Source organism: Rhipicephalus microplus, unplaced genomic scaffold, assembly GCF_043290135.1.
Source record: "Rhipicephalus microplus isolate Deutch F79 unplaced genomic scaffold, USDA_Rmic scaffold_38, whole genome shotgun sequence".
NCBI lineage: Eukaryota > Metazoa > Arthropoda > Arachnida > Ixodida > Ixodidae > Rhipicephalus > Rhipicephalus microplus.
Window position 1 is genome coordinate 274698 of NW_027464611.1, and position 22980 is coordinate 297677.

Genomic DNA, 22980 nt, shown 5'->3' on the forward strand with positions numbered 1-22980 from the left:
ACTCTCACCACCATCAGAACATATCTTCAAAGCTATCAGCGCTAAGAAAATAAAGCGCCGCACCACCACCGGGTGGGCTCGAAACTCCAACCTTTCGGTTAACAGCCGATCGCACTAGCCAATTGCGCCACGGAGACAGTCGTGCTCCGCTCTCACCACCATCAGAACATATCTTCAAAGCTATCAGCGCAAAGAAAAAAGCCACACACCCCTCCCGGGAGGGCTCGAATTTCCAAATTTTCGGTTAACAGCCGATCGCGCTAGCCAGTTGCGCCACGGAGACAGCCCTGCTCCACTCTCACCACCGTCAGAACATTTCTTCAGAGCTATCAGCCCAAAGAAAAAAAAGCGCCGCACCACCACCGGGTGGGCTCAAACCTCCAACCCTTCCGTTAACAGCCGATAGCGCTAGCGAATGGCCCCACGGTGACAGTCGTGCTCCACTGCCACAACCGTCAGAACATATCGTCAAAGCTATCAGCCCAAAGAAAAAAAGTGCCGCACCACCACCGGGTGGGCTGGAAACTCCAACCTGTCGGTTAACAGCCGAGCGCGCTAGCCGATTGCGGCACGGAGACAGTCGTGCTCCACTCTCACCACCGTAAGAACATATCTTCAAAGCTATCAGCGCAAAGAAAAAAGCAACACACAACTCCCGGGAGGGCTCGAAACCCCAACATTTCGGTTAACAGCCGATCGCGCTAGCCAATTGCGCCACGGAGACAGTCGTGCTCTACTCTCCCCACCATCGGAACATATCTTCAAAGCTCTCAGCCCAAAGAAAAAAAAGCGCCACACCACCACCGGGTGGGCTCGAACCTCCGACCTTTCGGTTAACAGCCGATCGCGCTAGCCAATTGCGCCACGGAGACAGTCGTGCTCCACTCTCACCACCGTAAGAACATATCTTCAAAGCTATCAGCGCAAAGAAAAAAGCAACACACAACTCCCGGGAGGGCTCGAAACCCCAACATTTCGGTTAACAGCCGATCGCGCTAGCTAATTGCGCCACGGAGACAATCCTGCTCCACTCTCGCCACCACCGTCAGAACATATCGTCAAAGCTATCAGCCCAAAGAAAAAAAGCGCCGCACCACCACTGGGTGGGCTCGAAACTCCAACCTTTCGTTTAAAAGCCGATCGCGCTAGACAATTGCGCCCCGGAGACAGTTCTGCTCCACTCTCACCATCATCAGAACATATCTTCAAAGCTATCAGCCCAAAGAAAAAAAAGCGCCGCACAACCGCCGGGTGGGCCCGAACATCCAAGTTTTCGGTTAAAAGCCGATCGCGCTAGCCCATTGCGCCACGGAGATAGTCCTGCTCCACTCTCACCACCATCAGAACATATCTTCAAAGCTATCAGCGCAAAGAAAAAAGCAACACACCCCTCCCAGGAGGGCTCGAACATCCAACTTTTCGGTTAACAGCCGATCGCGCTAGCCAATTGCGCCACGGAGACAGTCCTGCTCCACTCTCACCACCCTCAGAACATATCTTCAAAGCTATCAGCCCAAAGAAAAAAAAGCGCCGCGCAACCACCGGGTGTGCTCGAACCTCCAACCTTTCGGTTAAGAGCCGATGCCGCTAGCCATTTGCGCCACGGAGACACTCGTGCTCCACTCTCACCACTGTCAGAACATTTCTTCAGAGCTATCAGCCCAAAGAAAAAAATGCGCCGCACCACCACCGAGTGGGCTCGAACCTCCAAGCTTTCGGTTAACAGCCGATCGCGCTAGCCAATTGCGCCAAGGAGACAGTCGTGCCCCACTTTCACCACCATCAGAACATATTTTCAAAGCTATCAGCGCAAAGAAACAAGCAACACACCACTTCCCGGGAGGGCTCGAAACTCCAACCTGTCGGTTAACAGCCGATCGCGCTAGCCGATTGCGCCACGGAGACAGTTCTGCTCCACTCTCACCACCATCAGAACATATCTTCAAAGCTATCAGCCCAAAGAAAAAAGCAACACACCCCTCCCGGGCGGGCTCGAACCTCCAAATTTTCGGTTAACAGCCGATCCCGCTAGCCAATTGCGCCACGGAGACAGACCTGCTCCACTCTCACCACCGTCAGAACATTTCTTCAGAGCTATCAGCCCAAAGAAAAAAAAGCGCCGCACCACCACCGGGTGGGCTCGAACCTCCAACCTTTCCGTTAAAAGCCGACAGCGCTAGCCAATTGCTCCACGGTGACAGTCGTGCTCCACTCTCACCACCGTGAGAACATTTCTTCAGAGCTATCAGCCCAAAGAAAAAAAAGCGCCGCGCCACCACCGGGTGGGCTTGAACCTCCAACCTTGAGGTTAACAGCCGATCGCGCTAGCCAATTGCGCCACGGAGACAGTCGTGCCCCACTTTCACCACCATCAGAACATATGTTCAAAGCTATCAGCGCAAAGAAAAAAGCAACACACCACTCCCGGGAGGGCTCGAAACTCCATCCTTTCGGTTAACAGCCGATCGCGCTAGTTAATTGCGCCACGGAGACAATCCTGCTCCACTCTCACCACCATCAGAACATAACTTCAAAGCTATCAGCCCAAAACAAAAGCGCCGCACCACCACCGGGTGGGCTCTAAACTCCAACCTTTCGGTTAACAGCCGATCGCGCTAGCCAATTGCGCCCAGGAGACAGTTCTGCTCCACTCTGACCACCATCAGAACATTTCTTCAGAGCTATCAGCCCAAAGAAAAAAAGCGCCGCACCACCACCGGGTGGGCTTGAAACTCCAACCTTTCGGTTAACAGCTGATCGCGCTAGCCAATTGCGCCGCGGAGACAGTCGTACTCCACTCTCACCACCCTCAGAACATATCTTCAAAGCTATCAGCCCAAAGAAAAAAAAAAGCGCCGCACCACCGCCGGGTGGGCTCGAACATCCAAGTTTTCGGTTAAAAGCCGATGGCGCTAGCTAATTGCGCCACGGAGATAGTCCTGCTCCACTCTCACCACCATCAGAACATATCTTCAAAGCTATCAGCCCAAAGAAAAAAAAAGCGCCGCACCACCACCGGGTGGGCTCGAACCTCCAACCGTTCGGTTAACAGCCCATCGCACTAGCCAATTGTGCCACGGAGACAGTCGTGCTCCACTCTCACCACCATCAGAACATATCTTCAAAGCTATCAGCGCAAAGAAAAAAGCAACACACCCCTCCCGGGAGGGCTCGAACCTCCAACTTTACGGTTAACAGCCGATCGCGCTAGCCAATTGCGCCACGAAGACAGTCCTTCTCCACTCTCACCACCGTCAGAACATTTTTTCAGAGCTATCAGCCCAAAGAAAAAAAAAGCGCCACACCACCACCGGGTGGGCTCGAACCTCCAGCCTTTCCGTTAACAGCCGACAGCGCTAGCCAATCGCCCCACGGAGACAGTCGTGCTCCACTCTCACCACCGTCAGAACATATCTTCAAAGCTATCAGCGCAAAGAAAAAAGCAACACACAACTCCCGGGAGGGCTCGAAACCCCAACCTTTCGGTTTAACAGTCGATCGCGCTAGCCCATTGCGCCACGGAGACAGCACTGCTTCACTCTCACCACCAGTAGAACATATCGTCAAAGCTATCAGCCCAAAGAAAAAAAGTGCCGCACCACCACCGGGTGGGCTCGAACCTCCAAACTTTCGGTTAACAGCAGATTGCGCTAGCCAATTGCGCCATGGAGACAGTCGTGCTCCACTCTCACCACCATCAGAACATATCTTCAAAGCTATCAGCCCAAAGAAAAAAGCAACACACCCCTCCCGGGCGGGCTCGAACCTCCAAATTTTCGGTTAACAGCCGATCCCGCTAGCCAATTGCGCCACGGAGACAGACCTGCTCCACTCTCACCACCGTCAGAACATTTCTTCAGAGCTATCAGCCCAAAGAAAAAAAAGCGCCGCACCACCACCGGGTGGGCTCGAACCTCCAACCTTTCCGTTAAAAGCCGACAGCGCTAGCCAATTGCTCCACGGTGACAGTCGTGCTCCACTCTCACCACCGTGAGAACATTTCTTCAGAGCTATCAGCCCAAAGAAAAAAAAGCGCCGCGCCACCACCGGGTGGGCTTGAACCTCCAACCTTGAGGTTAACAGCCGATCGCGCTAGCCAATTGCGCCACGGAGACAGTCGTGCCCCACTTTCACCACCATCAGAACATATGTTCAAAGCTATCAGCGCAAAGAAAAAAGCAACACACCACTCCCGGGAGGGCTCGAAACTCCATCCTTTCGGTTAACAGCCGATCGCGCTAGTTAATTGCGCCACGGAGACAATCCTGCTCCACTCTCACCACCATCAGAACATAACTTCAAAGCTATCAGCCCAAAACAAAAGCGCCGCACCACCACCGGGTGGGCTCTAAACTCCAACCTTTCGGTTAACAGCCGATCGCGCTAGCCAATTGCGCCCAGGAGACAGTTCTGCTCCACTCTGACCACCATCAGAACATTTCTTCAGAGCTATCAGCCCAAAGAAAAAAAGCGCCGCACCACCACCGGGTGGGCTTGAAACTCCAACCTTTCGGTTAACAGCTGATCGCGCTAGCCAATTGCGCCGCGGAGACAGTCGTACTCCACTCTCACCACCCTCAGAACATATCTTCAAAGCTATCAGCCCAAAGAAAAAAAAAAGCGCCGCACCACCGCCGGGTGGGCTCGAACATCCAAGTTTTCGGTTAAAAGCCGATGGCGCTAGCTAATTGCGCCACGGAGATAGTCCTGCTCCACTCTCACCACCATCAGAACATATCTTCAAAGCTATCAGCCCAAAGAAAAAAAAAGCGCCGCACCACCACCGGGTGGGCTCGAACCTCCAACCGTTCGGTTAACAGCCCATCGCACTAGCCAATTGTGCCACGGAGACAGTCGTGCTCCACTCTCACCACCATCAGAACATATCTTCAAAGCTATCAGCGCAAAGAAAAAAGCAACACACCCCTCCCGGGAGGGCTCGAACCTCCAACTTTACGGTTAACAGCCGATCGCGCTAGCCAATTGCGCCACGAAGACAGTCCTTCTCCACTCTCACCACCGTCAGAACATTTTTTCAGAGCTATCAGCCCAAAGAAAAAAAAAGCGCCACACCACCACCGGGTGGGCTCGAACCTCCAGCCTTTCCGTTAACAGCCGACAGCGCTAGCCAATCGCCCCACGGAGACAGTCGTGCTCCACTCTCACCACCGTCAGAACATATCTTCAAAGCTATCAGCGCAAAGAAAAAAGCAACACACAACTCCCGGGAGGGCTCGAAACCCCAACCTTTCGGTTTAACAGTCGATCGCGCTAGCCCATTGCGCCACGGAGACAGCACTGCTTCACTCTCACCACCAGTAGAACATATCGTCAAAGCTATCAGCCCAAAGAAAAAAAGTGCCGCACCACCACCGGGTGGGCTCGAACCTCCAAACTTTCGGTTAACAGCAGATTGCGCTAGCCAATTGCGCCATGGAGACAGTCGTGCTCCACTCTCACCACCATCAGAACATATCTTCAAAGCTATCAGCGCTAAGAAAATAAAGCGCCGCACCACCACCGGGTGGGCTCGAACCTCCAACTTTTCGGTTAACAGCCGATCGCGCTAGCCGATTGCGGCACGGAGACAGCCCTGCTCCACTCTCACCACCATCAGAACATATCTTCAAAGCTATCAGCCCAAAGAAAAAAAAGCGCCGCACCACCGCCGGGTGGGCTCGAACATCCAAGTTTTCGGTTAAAAGCCGATCGCGCTAGCCAATTGCGCCACGGAGATAGTCCTGCTCCACTCTCACCACCATCAGAACATATCTTAAAAGCTATCAGCGCAAAGAAAAAAGCAACACACCCTTCCCGGGAGGGCTCTAACCTCCAACTTTTCGGTGAACAGCCGATCGCGCTAGCCAATGGCGCCACGGAGACAGCCCTGCTCCACTCTCACCACCGTCAGACCATTTCTTCAGAGCTATCAGCCCAAAGAAAAAAAGCGCCGCACCACCACCAGTGGGCTCGAAACTCCAACCTTTCGGTTAACAGCCGAGCGCGCTAGCCAGTTGCGCCACGGAGACAGTCCTGCTCCACTCTTCCCACCATCGGAACATATCTTCAAAGCTATCAGCCCAAAGAAAAAAAAGCGCCGCACCACCACCGGGTGGGCTCGAACCTCCGACCTTTCGGTTAACAGCCGATCGAGCTAGCCAATTGCGCCACGGAGACAGTCGTGCTCCATTCTCACCACCGTCAGAACATATCTTCAAAGCTATCAGCGCAAAGAAAAAAGCAACACACCATTCCCGGGAGGGCTCGAAACTCCAACCTGTCGGTTAACAGCCGATCGCGCTAGCCAATTGCGCCACGGAGACTGCTCCGCTCCACTCTCACCACTATCAGAACATATCTCCAAAGCTATCAGCCCAAACAAAAAAAAAGCGCCGCACCACCGCAGGGTGGGCTCGAACATCAAAGTTTTCGGTTAAAAGCCGATCGCGCTAGCCAATTGCGCCACGGAGATAGTCCTGCTAAACTCTCACCACCATCAGACCATTTCTTCAGAGCTATCAGCCCAAAGAAAAAAAGCGCCGCACCACCACCGGGTGGGCTCGAAACTCCAACCTTTCGGTTAACAGCCGATCGCACTAGCCAATTGCGCCACGGAGACAGTCGTGCTCCGCTCTCACCACCATCAGAACATATCTTCAAAGCTATCAGCGCAAAGAAAAAAGCCACACACCCCTCCCGGGAGGGCTCGAATTTCCAAATTTTCGGTTAACAGCCGATCGCGCTAGCCAGTTGCGCCACGGAGGCAGCCCTGCTCCACTCTCACCACCGTCAGAACATTTCTTCAGAGCTATCAGCCCAAAGAAAAAAAAGCGCCGCACCACCACCGGGTGGGCTCAAACCTCCAACCCTTCCGTTAACAGCCGATAGCGCTAGCGAATTGCCCCACGGTGACAGTCGTGCTCCACTGCCACCACCGTCAGAACATATCGTCAAAGCTATCAGCCCAAAGAAAAAAAGCGCCGCACCACCACCGGGTGGGCTCGAAACTCCAACCTGTCGGTTAACAGCCGAGCGCGCTAGCCGATTGCGGCACGGAGACAGTCGTGCTCCACTCTCACCACCGTAAGAACATATCTTCAAAGCTATCAGCGCAAAGAAAAAAGCAACACACAACTCCCGGGAGGGCTCGAAACCCCAACATTTCGGTTAACAGCCGATCGCGCTAGCCAATTGCGCCACGGAGACAGTCGTGCTCTACTCTCCCCACCATCGGAACATATCTTCAAAGCTCTCAGCCCAAAGAAAAAAAAGCGCCACACCACCACCGGGTGGGCTCGAACCTCCAGCCGATCGCGCTAGCCAATTGCGCCACGGAGACAGTCGTGCTCCACTCTCACCACCGTAAGAACATATCTTCAAAGCTATCAGCGCAAAGAAAAAAGCAACACACAACTCCCGGGAGGGCTCGAAACCCCAACATTTCGGTTAACAGCCGATCGCGCTAGCCAATTGCGCCACGGAGACAGTCCTGCTCCACTCTCAGCACCAGTAGATCATATCGTCAAAGCTATCTGCCCAAAGCAAAAAAAAGCGCCGCACCACCACCGGGTGGGCTCGAACCTCCAACCTTTCGGTTAACAGCCGATTGCGCTAGCCAATTGCGCCACGGAGACAGTCGTGCTCCACTCTCACCACCATCAGAACATATCTTCAAAGCTATCAGTGCAAAGAAAAAAAAGCGCCACACCACCACCGGGTGGGCTCGAACCTCCAACTTTTCGGTTAACAGCCGATCGCGCTAGCCGATTGCGGCACGGAGACAGTCCTGCTCCACTCTCACCACCATCAGAACATATCTTCAAAGCTATCAGCCCACAGAAAAAAAAGCGCCGCACCACCATCGGGTGAGCTCAAACCTCCAACCTTTCGGCTAACAGCTGATCGCGCTAGCCAATTGCGCCGCGGAAACAGTCGTACTCCACTCTCACCACCTTCAGAACATATCTTCAAAGCTATCAGCCCAAAGAAAAAAAAGCGCCGTACCACCACCGGGTGTGCTCGAACCTCCAACCTTTCGGTTAAGAGCCGATGCCGCTAGCCATTTGCGCCACGGAGACACTCGTGCTCCACTCTCACCACCGTCAGAACATTTCTTCAGAGCTATCAGCCCAAAGAAAAAAATGCGCCGCACCACCACCAAGTGGGCTCGAACCTCCAACCTTTCGGTTAACAGCCGATCGCGCTAGCTAATTGCGCCACGGAGACAATCCTGCTCCACTCTCGCCACCATCAGAACATAACTTCAAAGCTATCAGCCCAAAGAAAAGAAAGCGCCGCACCACCACCGGGTGGGCTCGAAACTCCAACCTTTCGGTTAACAGCCGATCGCGCTAGCCGATTGCGCCCCGGAGACAGTTCTGCTCCACTCTCACCACCATCAGAACATATCTTCAAAGCTATCAGCCCAAAGAAAAAAAAGCGCCGCACCACCGCCGGGTGGGCTCGAACATCCAAGTTTTCGGTTAAAAGCCGATCGCGCTAGCCCATTGCGCCACGGAGATAGTCCTGCTCCACTCTCACCACCGTCACAACATTTCTTCAAAGCTATCAGCCCAAAGAAATAAAAGCGCCGCACCACCACCGGGTGGGTTCGAACCTCCAAACTTTCGGTTAACAGCTGATTGCGCTAGCCAATTGCGCCACGGAGACAGTCGTGCTCCACTCTCACCACCATCAGAACATATCTTCAAAGCTATCAGCGCAAAGAAACAAGCAACACACCACTTCCCATGAGGGCTCGAAACTCCAACCTGTCGGTTAACAGCCGATCGCGCTAGCCAATTGCGCCACGGAGACAGTTCTGCTCCACTCTCACCACCATCAGAACATATCTTCAAAGCTATCAGCCCAAAGAAAAAAGCAACACACCCCTCCCGGGAGGGCTCGAACCTCCAACCTTTCGGTTAACAGCCGATCGCGCTAGCCAATTGCGCCACGGAGACAGACCTGCTCCACTCTCACCACCGTCAGAACATTTCTTCAGAGCTAACAGCCCAAAGAAAAAAAAGCGCCGCACCACCACCGGGTGGGCTCGAACCTCCAACCTTTCCGTTAAAAGCCGACAGCGCTAGCCAATTGCTCCACGGTGACAGTTGTGCTCCACTGTCACCACCGTCAGAACATTTCTTCAAAGCTATCAGCCCAAAGAAATAAAAGCGCCGCACCACCACCGGGTGGGTTCGAACCTCCAAACTTTCGGTTAACAGCTGATTGCGCTAGCCAATTGCGCCACGGAGACAGTCGTGCTCCACTCTCACCACCATCAGAACATATCTTCAAAGCTATCAGCGCTAAGAAAATAAAGCGCCGCACCACCACCGGGTGGGCTCGAACCTCCAACTTTTCGGTTAACAGCCGATCGCGCTAGCCGATTGCGGCACGGAGACAGTCCTGCTCCACTCTCACCACCATCCGAACATATCTTCAAAGCTATCAGCCCAAAGAAAAAAAAGTGCCGCACCACCGCCGGGTGGGCTCGAACATCCAAGTTTTCGGTTAAAAGCCGATCGCGCTAGCCAATTGCGCCACGGAGATAGTCCTGCTTCACTCTCACCACCATCAGAACATATCTTAAAAGCTATCAGCGCAAAGAAAAAAGCAACACACCCCTCCCGGGAGGGCTCTAACCTCCAACTTTTCGGTTAACAGCCGATCGCGCTAGCCAATGGCGCCACGGAGACAGTCCTGCTCCACTCTTCCCACCATCGGAACATATCTTCAAAGCTATCAGCCCAAAGAAAAAAAAGCGCCGCACCACCACCGGGTGGGCTCGAACCTCCGACCTTTCGGTTAACAGCCGATCGAGCTAGCCAATTGCGCCACGGAGACAGTCGTGCTCCACTCTCACCACCGTCAGAACAAATCTTCAAAGCTATCAGCCCAAAGAAAAAAAAGCGCCGCACCACCACCGGGTGGGCTCGAACCTCCGACCTTTCGGTTAACAGCCGATCGAGCTAGCCAATTCCGCCACGGAGACAGTCGTGCTCCACTCTCACCACCGTCAGAACAAATCTTCAAAGCTATCAGCGCAAAGAAAAAAGCAACACACCACTCCCGGGAGGGCTCGAAACTCCAACCTGTCGGTTAACAGCCGATCGCGCTAGCCAATTGCGCCACGGAGACAGTTCTGCTCCACTCTCACCACTATCAGAACATATCTTCAAAGCTATCAGCCCAAACAAAAAAAAAGCACCGCACCACCGCAGGGTGGGCTCGAACATCAAAGTTTTCGGTTAAAAGCCGATCGCGCTAGCCAATTGCGCCACGGAGATAGTCCTGCTAAACTCTCACCACCATCAGAACATATCTTCAAAGCTATCAGCCCAAAGAAAAAAAGCGCCGCACCACCACCGGGTGGGCTCGAGCCTCCAACTGTTCGGTTAACAGCCGATCGCACTAGCCAATTGCGCCACGGAGACAGTCGTGCTCCACTCTCACCACCATCAGAACATATCTTCAAAGCTATCAGCCCAAAGAAATAAAAGCGCCGCACCACCACCGGGTGGGTTCGAAGCTACAAACTTTCGGTTAACAGCTGATTGCGCTAGCCAATTGCGCCACGGAGACAGTCGTGCTCCACTCTCACCACCATCAGAACATATCTTCAAAGCTATCAGCGCTAAGAAAATAAAGCGCCGCACCACCACCGGGTGGGCTCGAACCTCCAACTTTTCGGTTAACAGCCGATCGCGCTAGCCGATTGCGGCACGGAGACAGTCCCGCTCCACTCTCATCACCATCCGAACATATCTTCAAAGCTATCAGCCCAAAGAAAAAAAAGTGCCGCACCACCGCCGGGTGGGCTCGAACATCCCAGTTTTCGGTTAAAAGCCGATCGCGCTAGCCAATTGCGCCACGGAGATAGTCCTGCTTCACTCTCACCACCATCAGAACATATCTTAAAAGCTATCAGCGCAAAGAAAAAAGCAACACACCCCTCCCGGGAGGGCTCTAACCTCCAACTTTTCGGTTAACAGCCGATCGCGCTAGCCAATGGCGCCACGGAGACAGTCCTGCTCCACTCTTCCCACCATCGGAACATATCTTCAAAGCTATCAGCCCAAACAAAAAAAAGCGCCGCACCACCGCAGGGTGGGCTCGAACATCAAAGTTTTCGGTTAAAAGCCGATCGCGCTAGCCAATTGCGCCCCGGAGATAGTCCTGCTAAACTCTCACCACCATCAGAACATATCTTCAAAGCTATCAGCCCAAAGAAAAAAAGCGCCGCACCACCACCGGGTGGGCTCGAGCCTCCAACCGTTCGGTTAACAGCCGATCGCACTAGCCAATTGCGCCACGGAGACAGTCGTGCTCCACTCTCACCACCATCAGAACATATCTTCAAAGCTATCTGCGCAAAGAAAAAAGCAACACACCCCTCCCGGGAGGGCTCGAAACTCCAACGTTTCGGTTAACAGCCGATCGCGCTAGCCAGTTGCGCCACGGAGACAGCCCTGCTCCACTCTCACCACCGTCAGAACATTTCTTCAGAGCTATCAGCCCAAAGAAAAAAAAGCGCCGCACCACCACCGGGTGGGCTCGAACCTCCAACCTTTCCGTTAACAGCCGATAGCGCTAGCCAATTGCCCCACGGTGACAGTCGTGCTCCACTGCCACCACCGTCAGAACATATCGTCAAAGCTATCAGCCCAAAGAAAAAAGCGCCGCACCACCACCGGGTGGGCTCGAACCTCCAACTTTTCGGTTAACAGCCGATCGCGCTAGCCGATTGCGGCACGGAGACAGTCCTGCTCCACTCTCACCACCATCAGAACATATCTTCAAAGCTATCAGCCCACAGAAAAAAAAAGCGCCGCACCAACATCGGGTGGGCTCAAACCTCCAACCTTTCGGCTAACAGCTGATCGCGCTAGCCAATTGCGCCGCGGAAACAATCGTACTCCACTCTCACCACCTTCAGAACATATCTTCAAAGCTATCAGCCCAAAGAAAAAAAAGCGCCGTACCACCACCGGGTGTGCTCGAACCTCCAACCTTTCGGTTAAGAGCCGATGCCGCTAGCCATTTGCGCCACGAAGACACTCGTGCTCCACTCTCACCACCATCAGAACATACCTTCAAAGCTATCAGCGCTAAGAAAAAAAAAGCGCCACACCACCACCGGGTGGGCTCGAACCTCCAACTTTTCGGTTAACAGCCAATCGCGCTACCCGATTGCGGCACGGAGACAGTCCTACTCCACTCTCACCACCATCAGAACATATCCTCAAAGCTATCAGCCACAGAAAAAAAAGCGCCGCACTACCATCGGGTGGCCTCGAACCTCCAACCTTTTGGCTAACAGCTGATCGCGCTAGCCAATTGCGCCAAGGAGACAGTCGTGCCCCACTTTCACCACCATCAGAACATATCTTCAAAGCTATCAGCGAAAAGAAACAAGCAACACACCACTTCCCGGGAGGGCTCGAAACTCAAACCTGTCGGTTAACAGCCGATCGCGCTAGCCAATTGCGCCACGGAGACAGTTCTACTCCACTCTCACCACCATCAGAACATATCTTCAAAGCTATCAGCCCAAAGAAAAAAGCAACACACCCCTCCCGGGAGGGCTCGAACCTCCAACTTTTCGGTTAACAGCCGATCGCGCTAGCCAATTGCGCCACGGAGACAGACCTGCTCCACTCTCACCACCGTCAGAACATTTCTTCAGAGCTATCAGCCCAAAGAAAAAAAAGCGCCGCACCACCACCGGGTGGGCTCGAACCTCCAACCTTTCCGTTAAAAGCCGACAGCGCTAGCCAATTGCTCCACGGTGACAGTCGTGCTCCACTGTCACCACCATCAGAACATTTCTTCAGAGCTATCAGCCGAAAGAAAAAAAAGCGCCGTGCCACCACCGGGTGGGCTTGAACCTCCCAACCTTGCGGTTAACAGCCGATCGCGCTAGCCAATTGCGCCACGGGGACAGTCGTGCCCCACTTTCACCACCATCAGAACATATTTTCAAAGCTATCAGCGCAAAGAAAAAAGCAACACACCACTCCCGGGAGGGCTCGAAACTCCATCCTTTCGGTTAACAGCAAATCGCGCTAGCTAATTGCGCCACGGAGACAATCCTCCTCCCCTCTCACCACCATCAGAACATAACTTCAAAGATATCAGCCCAAAGAAAAAAAAGCGCCACACCACCACCGGGTGGGCTCGAATTTCCAACTTTTCGGTTAACAGCCTATCGCGCTAGCCGATTGCGGCACGGAGACAGTCCTGCTCCACTCTCAACACCATCAGAACATATCTTCAAAGCTATCAGCCCGCAGAAAAAAAAAAGCGCCGCACCACCATCGGGTGGGCTCGAACTTCCAACCTTTCCGTTAACAGCCGATAGTGCTAGCCAATTGCCCCAAAGTGACAGTCGTGCTCCACAGTCACCACCGTCAGAACATTTCTTCAGAGCTATCACCCCAAAGAAAAAAAAGCGCCGCACCACCACCGGGTGGGCTCGAACCTCCGACCTTTCGGTTAACAGCCGATCGCGCTAGCCAATTGCGCCACGGAGACAGTCGTGCTCCACTTTCACCACCGTAAGAACATATCTTCAAAGCTATCAGCGCAAAGAAAAAAGCAACACACCCCTCCCGGGAGGGCTCGAAACTCCAACTTTTCAGTTACAGCCGATCGCGCTAGCCAGTTGCGCCACGGAGACAGCCCTGCTCCACTCTCACCACCGTCAGAACATTTCTTCAGAGCTATCAGCCCAAAGAAAAAAAAGCGCCGCACCACCACAGGGTGGGCTCGAACCTCCAACCTTTCCGTTAACAGCCGATAGCGCTAGCCAATTGCCCCACGGTGACAGTCGTGCTCCACTGCCACCACCATCAGAATATATCGTCAAAGCTATCAGCCCAAAGAAAAAAAGCGCCGCACCACCACCGGGTGGGCTCGAAACACCAACCTGTCGGTTAACAGCCGAGCGCGCTAGCCAGTTGCGCCACGGAGACAGTCCTGCTCTACTCTCCCCACCATCGGAACATATCTTCAAAGCTCTCAGCCCAAAGAAAAAAAAGCGCCGCACCACCACCGGGTGGGCTCGAACCTCCGACCTTTCGGTTAACAGCCGATCGCGCTAGCCAATTGCGCAACGGAGACAGTCGTGCTCCACTCTCACCACCGTAAGAACATAACTTCAAAGCTATCAGCGCAAAGAAAAAAGCAACACACAACTCCCGGGAGGGCTCGAAACCCCAACCTTTCGGTTAACAGCCGATCGCGCTAGCCAATTGCGCCACGGAGACAGTCGTGCTCCACTCTCACCACCATCAGAACATATCTTCAAAGCTATCAGCGCAAAGAAAAAAAAGCGCCGCACCTTCACCGGGTGGGCTCGAACCTCCAACTTTTCGGTTAACAGCCGATTGCGGCACGGAGACAGTCCTGCTCCACTCTCACCACCATCAGAACATATCTTCAAAGCTATCAGCCCACAGAAAAAAAAGCGCCGCACCACCATCGGGTGTGCTCGAACCTCCAACCTTTCGGCTAACAGCTGATCGCGCTAGTCAATTGCGCCGCGGAAACAGTCGTACTCCACTCTCACCACCTTCAGAACATATCTTCAAAGCTATCAGCCCAAAGAAAAAAAAGCGCCGTACCACCACCGGGTGTGCTCGAACCTCCAACCTTTCGGTTAAGAGCCGATGCCGCTAGCCAATTGCGCCCCGGAGACAGTTCTGCTCCACTCTCACCACCATCAGAACATATCTTCAAAGCTATCAGCCCAAAGAAATAAAATCACCGCATTACCACCGGGTGGGCTCGAACCTCCAACCTTTCGGTTAACAGCCGATCGCGCTAGCCAATTGCGCCACGGTGACAGTCGTACTCCACTCTCACCACCGTCAGAACATATCTTCAAAGCTATCAGCGCAAAGAAAAAAGCAACACACAACTCCGGGGAGGCTCGAAACCCCAACCTTTCGGTTAACAGCCGATCGCGCTAGCCAATTGCGCCACGGAGACAGTCCTACTCCCCTCTCACCACCATCAGAACATATCCTCAAAGCTATCAGCTCACAGAAAAAAAAGCGCCGCACCACCATCGGGTTGCCTTGAACCTCGAACCTTTTGGCCAACAGCTGATCGCGCTAGCCAATTGCGCCAAGGAGACAGTCGTGCCCCACTTTCACCACCATCAGAACATATCTTCAAAGCTATCAGCGCAAAGAAACAAGCAACACACCACTTCCCGGGAGGGCTCGAAACTCAAACCTGTCGGTTAACAGCCGATCGCGCTAGCCAATTGCGCCACGGAGACAGTTCTGCTCCACTCTCACCACCATCAGAACATATCTTCAAAGCTATCAGCGCAAAGAAAAAAGCAACACACCCCTCCCGGGAGGGCTCTAACCTCCAACTTTTCGGTTAACAGCCGATCGCGCTAGCCAATGGCGCCACAGAGACAGCCCTGCTCCACTCTCACCACCGTCAGACCATTTCTTCAGGGCTATCAGCCCAAAGAAAAAAAGCGCCGCACCATCACCGGGTGGGCTCGAAACTCCGACCTGTCGGTTAACAGCCGATCGCGCTAGCCAATTGCGCCACGGAGACAGTTCTGCTCCACTCTCACCACTATCAGAACATTTCTTCAGAGCTATCAGCCCAAAGAAAAAAAAGCGCCGAACCACCATCGGGTGGGCTCGAACCTCCAATCTTTCCGTTAACAGCCGATAGCGCTAGCCAATTGCCCCACGGTGACAGTCGTGCTCCACTGCCACCACCGTCAGAACATATCGTCAAAGCTATCAGCCCAAAGAAAAAAGCGCCGCACCACCACCGGGTGGGCTCGAAACTCCAACCTGTCGGTTAACAGCCGAGCGCGCTAGCCAGTTGCGCCACGGAGACAGTCCTGCTCTACTCTCCCCACCATCGGAACATATCTTCAAAGCTCTCAGCCCAAAGAAAAAAAAGCGCCGCACCACCACCGGGTGGGCTCGAACCTCTGACCTTTCGGTTAACAGCCGATCGCGCTAGCCAATTGCGCCACGGAGACAGTCGTGCTCCACTCTCACCACCGTAAGAACATATCTTCAAAGCTATCAGCGCAAAGAAAAAAGCAACACACAACTCCCGGGAGGGCTCGAAACCCCAACCTTTCGGTTAACAGCCGATCGCGCTAGCCAATTGCGCCACGGAGACAGTTCTGCTCCACTCTCACCACTATCAGAACATTTCTTCAGAGCTATCAGCCCAAAGAAAAAAAAGCGCCGAACCACCATCGGGTGGGCTCGAACCTCCAATCTTTCCGTTAACAGCCGATAGCGCTAGCCAATTGCCCCACGGTGACAGTCGTGCTCCACTGCCACCACCGTCAGAACATATCGTCAAAGCTATCAGCCCAAAGAAAAAAGCGCCGCACCACCACCGGGTGGGCTCGAAACTCCAACCTGTCGGTTAACAGCCGAGCGCGCTAGCCAATTGCGCCACGGAGACAGTTCTGCTCCACTCTCACCACCATCAGAACATATCTTCAAAGCTATCAGCGCAAAGAAAAAAGCAACACACCCCTCCCGGGAGGGCTCTAACCTCCAACTTTTCGGTTAACAGCCGATCGCGCTAGCCAATAGCGCCACAGAGACAGCCCTGCTCCACTCTCACCACCGTCAGACCATTTCTTCAGGGCTATCAGCCCAAAGAAAAAAAGCGCCGCACCACCACCGGGTGGGCTCGAAACTCCGACCTGTCGGTTAACAGCCGATCGCGCTAGCCAATTGCGCCACGGAGACAGTTCTGCTCCACTCTCACCACTATCAGAACATTTCTTCAGAGCTATCAGCCCAAAGAAAAAAAAGCGCCGAACCACCATCGGGTGGGCTCGAACCTCCAATCTTTCCGTTAACAGCCGATAGCGCTAGCCAATTGCCCCACGGTGACAGTCGTGCTCCACTGCCACCACCGTCAGAACATATCGTCAACGCTATCAGCCCAAAGAAAAAAGCGCCGCACCACCACCGGGTGGGCTCGAAACTCCAACCTGTCGGTTAACAGCCGAGCGCGCTAGCCAGTTGCGCCACGGAGACAGTCCTGCTCTACTCTCCCCACCATCGGAACATATCTTCAAAGCTCTCAGCCCAAAGAAAAAAAAGCGCCGCACCACCACCGGGTGGGCTCGAACCTCCAACCTTTCGGTTAACAGCCGATTGCGCTAGCCAATTGCGCCACGGAGACAGTCGTGCTCCACTCTCACCACCATCAGAACATATCTTCAAAGCTATCAGCGCAAAGAAAAAAAAGCGCCGCACCACCACCGGGTGGGCTCGAACCTCCAACTTTTCGGTTAACAGCCGATCGCGCTAGCCGATTGCGGCACGGAGACAGTCCTGCTCCACTCTCACCACCATCAGAACATATCTTCAAAGCTATCAGCCCACAGAAAAAAAAGCGCCGCACCACCATCGGGTGGGCTCAAACCTCCAACCTTTCGGCTAACAGCTGATCGCGCTAGCCAATTGCACCGCGGAAACAGTCGTACTCCACTCTCACCACCTTCAGAACATATCTTCAAAGCTATCAGCCCAAAGAAAAAAAAGCGCCGTACCACCACCGGGTGTGCTCGAACCTCCAACCTTTCGGTTAAGAGCCGATGCCGCTAGCCATTTGCGCCACGAAGACACTCGTGCTCCACTCTCACCACCGTCCGAACAATTCTTCAGAGCTATCAGGCCAAAGAAAAAAATGCGCCGCACCACCCCCAAGTGGGCTCGAACCTCCAACCTTTCGGTTAACAGCCGATCGCGCTAGCTAATTGCGCCACGGAGACAATCCTGCTCCACTCTCGCCACCATCAGAACATAACTTCAAAGCTATCAGCCCAAAGAAAAGAAAGCGCCGCACCACCACCGGGTGGGCTCGAAACTCCAACCTTTCGGTTAACAGCCGATCGCGCTAGCCAATTGCGCCCCGGAGACAGTTCTGCTCCACTCTCACCACCATCAGAGCATAACTTCAAAGCTATCAGCCCAAAGAAAAAAAAGCGCCGCACCACCGCCGGGTGGGCTCGAACATCCAAGTTTTCGGTTAAAAGCCGATCGCACTAGCCCATTGCGCCACGGAGATAGTCCTGCTCCACTCTCACCACCATCAAAACATATCTTCAAAGCTATCAGCCCAAAGAAAAAAGCAACACACCCCTCCCGGGAGGGCTCGAACCTCCAACTTTTCGGTTAACAGCCGATCGCGCTAGCCAATTGCGCCACGGAGACAGACCTGCTCCACTCTCACCACCGTCAGAACATTTCTTCAGAGCTGTCAGCCCAAAGAAAAAAAAGCGCCGCACCACCACCGGGTGGGCTCGAACCTCCAACCTTTCCGTTAAAAGCCGACAGCGCTAGCCAATTGCTCCACGATGACAGTCGTGCTCCACTGTCACCACCGTCAGAACATTTCTTCAAAGCTATCAGCCCAAAGAAATAAAAGCGCCGCACCACCACCGGGTGGGCTCGAACCTCCAACCTTTCGGTTAACAGCCGATCGCGCTAGCCAATTGCGCCAAGGAGACAGTCGTGCCCCACTTTCACCACCATCAGAACATATCTTCAAAGCTATCAGCGCAAAGAAACAAGCAACACACCACTTCCCGGGAGGGCTCGAAACTCAAACCTGTCCGTAAACAGCCGATCGCGCTAGCCAATTGCGCCACGGAGACAGTTCTGCTCCACTCTCACCACCATCAGAACATATCTTCAAAGCTATCAGCCCAAAGAAAAAAGCAACACACCCCTCCCGGGAGGGCTCGAACCTCCAACTTTTCGGTTAACAGCCGATCGCGCTAGCCAATTGCGCCACGGAGACAGACCTGCTCCACTCTCACCACCGTCAGAACATTTCTTCAGAGCTATCAACCCAAAGAAAAAAAAGCGCCGCACCACCACCGGGTGTGCTCGAACCTCCAACCGTTCCGTTAAAAGCCGACAGCGCTAGCCAATTGCTCCACGGTGACAGTGGTGCTCCACTGTCACCACCGTCAGAACATTTCTTCAAAGCTATCAGCCCAAAGAAATAAAAGTGCCGCACCACCACCGGGTGGGCTCGAGCCTCCAACCGTTCGGTTAACAGCCGATCGCACTAGCCAATTGCGCCACGGAGACAGTCGTGCTCCACTCTCACCACCATCAGAACATATCTTCAAAGCTATCAGCGCAAAGAAAAAAGCAACACACCCCTCCCGGGAGGGCTCGAAACTCCAACTTTTCGGTTAACAGCCAATCGCGCTAGCCAGTTGCGCCACGGAGACAGTCCTGCTCCACTCTCACCACCGTCAGAACATTTCTTCAGAGCTATCAGCCCAAAGAAAAAAAAAGCGCCGCACCACCACAGGGTGGGCTCGAACCTCCAACCTTTCCGTTAACAGCCGATAGCGCTAGCCAATTGCCCCACGGTGACAGTCGTGCTCCACTGCCACCACCGCCAGAACATATCGTCAAAGCTATCAGCCCAAAGAAAAAAAAGCGCCGCACCACCACCGGGTGGGCTCGAACCTCCAACCTTTCGGTTAACAGCCGATTGCGCTAACCAATTGCGCCACGGAGACAGTCGTGCTCCACTCTCACCACCATCAGAACATATCTTCAAAGCTATCAGCGCAAAGAAAAAAAAAGCGCCGCACCACCACCGGGTGGGCTCGAACCTCCAACTTTTCGGTTAACAGCCGATCGCGCTAGCTGATTGCGGCACGGAGACAGTCCTGCTACACTCTCACCACCATCAGAACATATCTTCAAAGCTATCAGCCCACAGAAAAAAAAAGCGCCGCACCACCATCGGGTGGGCTCAAACCTCCAACCTTTCGGCTAACAGCTGATCGCGCTAGCCAATTGCGCCGCGGAAACAGTCGTACTCCACTCTCACCACCTTCAGAACATTTTTTCAAAGCTATCAGCCCAAAGAAAAAAAAGCGCCGTACCACCACCGGGTGTGCTCGAACCTCCAACCTTTCGGTTAAGAGCCGATGCCGCTAGCCATTTGCGCCACGAAGACACTCGTGCTCCACTCTCACCACCGTCAAAACATTTCTTCAGAGCTATCAGCCCAAAGAAAAAAATGCGCCGCACCACCACCAAGTGGGCTCGAACCTCCAACCTTTCGGTTAACAGCCGATCGCGCTAGCTAATTGCGCCCCGGAGACAGTTCTGCTCCACTCTCACCACCATCAGAACATATCTTCAAAGCTATCAGCCCAAAAAAAAAGCGCCGCACCACCGCCGGTCGGGCTCGAACATCCAAGTTTTCGGTTAAAAGCCGATCGCGCTAGCCCATTGCGCCACGGAGATAGTCCTGCTCCACTCTCACCACCATCAGAACATATCTTCAAAGCTATCAGCCCAAAGAAAAAAGCAACACACCCCTCCCGGGAGGGCTCGAACCTCCAACTTTTCGGTTAACAGCCGATCGCGCTAGCCAATTGCGCCACGGAGACAGACCTGCTCCACTCTCACCACCGTCAGAACATTTCTTCAGAGCTATCAGCCCAAAGAAAAAAAGCGCCGCACCACCACCGGGTGGGCTCGAACCTCCAACCTTTCCGTTAAAAGCCGACAGCGCTAGCCAATTGCTCCACGGTGACAGTCGTGCTCCACTGTCACCACCGTCAGAACATTTCTTCTAAGCTATCAGCCCAAAGAAATAAAAGCGCCGCACCACCACCGGGTGGGCTCGAACCTCCAACCTTTCGGTTAACAGCCGATCGCGCTAGCCAATGGCGCCACGGTGACAGTCGTGCTCCACTCTCACCACCGTCAGAACATTTCTTCAGAGCTATCAGCCCAAAGAAAAAAAAGCGCCGCACCATCACCGGGTGAGCTCGAACCTCCAACATTTCCGTTAACAGCCGATAGCGCTAGCCAATTGCTCCACGGTGACAGTCGTGCTCCACTGCCACCACCGTCAGAACATATCGTCAAAGCTATCAGCCCAAAGAAAAAAAGCGCCGCACCACCACCGGGTGGGCTCGAAACTCCAACCTGTCGGTTAACAGCCGAGCGCGCTAGCCAGTTGCGCCACGGAGACAGTCCTGCTCTACTCTCCCCACCATCGGAACATATTTTCAAAGCTCTCAGCCCAAAGAAAAAAAAGCGCCGCACCACCACCGGGTGGGCTCGAACCTCCGACCTTTCGGTTAACAGCCGATCGCGCTAGCCAATTGCGCCACGGAGACAGTCGTGCTCCACTTTCACCACCGTAAGAACATATCCTCAAAGCTATCAGCGCAAAGAAAAAATCAACACACAACTCCCGGGAGGGCTCGATACCCCAACCTTTCGGTTAACAGCCGATCGCGCTAGCCAATTGCGCCACGGAGACAGTCCTGCTCCACTCTCAGCACCAGTAGATCATATCGTCAAAGCTATCAGCCCAAAGAAAAAAAAGCGCCGCACCACCACCGGGTGGGCTCGAACCTCCAACTTTTCGGTTAACAGCCGATCGCGCTAGCCAATTGCGCCACGGAGACAGACCTGCTCCACTCTCACCACCGTCAGAACATTTCTTCAGAGCTGTCAGCCCAAAGAAAAAAAAGCGCCGCACCACCACCGGGTGGACTCGAACCTCCAACCTTTCCGTTAAAAGCCGACAGCGCTAGCCAATTGCTCCACGATGACAGTCGTGCTCCACTGTCACCACCGTCAGAACATTTCTTCAAAGCTATCAGCCCAAAGAAATAAAAGCGCCGCACCACCACCGGGTGGGCTCGAACCTCCAACCTTTCGGTTAACAGCCGATCGCGCTAGCCAATTGCGCCACGGTGGCAGTCGTGCTCCACTCTCACCACCGTCAGAACATATCTTCAAAGCTATCAGCGCAAAGAAAAAAGCAACACACAACTCCGGGGAGGCTCGAAACCCCAACCTTTCGGTTAACGGCCTATCGCGCTAGCCAATTGCGCCACGGAGACAGTCCTGCTTCACTCTCACCACCAGTAGAACATATCGTCAAAGCTATCAGCCCAAAGAGAAAAAGCGCCGCACCACCACCGGGTGGGCTCGAACCTCCAACCTTTCGGTTAACAGCCGATTGCGCTAGCCAATTTTGCCACTGAGACAGTCGTGCTCCACTCTCACCACCATCAGAACATACCTTCAAAGCTATCAGCGCAAAGAAAAAAAAGCGCCACACAACCACCGGGTGGGCTCGAACCTCCAACTTTTCGGTTAACAGCCGATCGCGCTAGCCAATTGCGCCACGGTGACAGTCGTGCTCCACTCTCACCACCGTCAGAACATATCTTCAAAGCTATCAGCGCAAAGAAAAAAGCAACACACAACTCCGGGGAGGCTCGAAACCCCAACCTTTCGGTTAACGGCCGATCGCGCTAGCCAATTGCGCCACGGAGACAGTCCTGCTTCACCCTCACCACCAGTAGAACATATCGTCAAAGCTATCAGCCCAAAGAAAAAAAGCGCCGCACCACCACCGGGTGGGCTCGAACCTCCAACCTTTCGGTTAACAGCCGATTGCGCTAGCCAATTTTGCCACTGAGACAGTCGTGCTCCACTCTCACCACCATCAGAACATACCTTCAAAGCTATCAGCGCTAAGAAAAAAAAGCGCCACACCACCACCGGGTGGGCTCGAACCTCCAACTTTTCGGTTAACAGCCAATCGCGCTACCCGATTGCGGCACGGAGACAGTCCTACTCCACTCTCACCACCATCAGAACATATCCTCAAAGCTATCAGCCCACAGAAAAAAAAAGCGCCGCACCACCATCGGGTGGCCTCGAACCTCCAACCTTTTGGCTAACAGCTGATCGCGCTAGCCAATTGCGCCAAGGAGACAGTCGTGCCCCACTTTCACCACCATCAGAACATATCTTCAAAGCTATCAGCGCAAAGAAACAAGCAACACACCACTTCCCGGGAGGGCTCGAAACTCAAACCTGTCGGTTAACAGCAGATCGCGCTAGCCAATTGCGCCACGGAGACAGTTCTGCTCCACTCTCACCACCATCA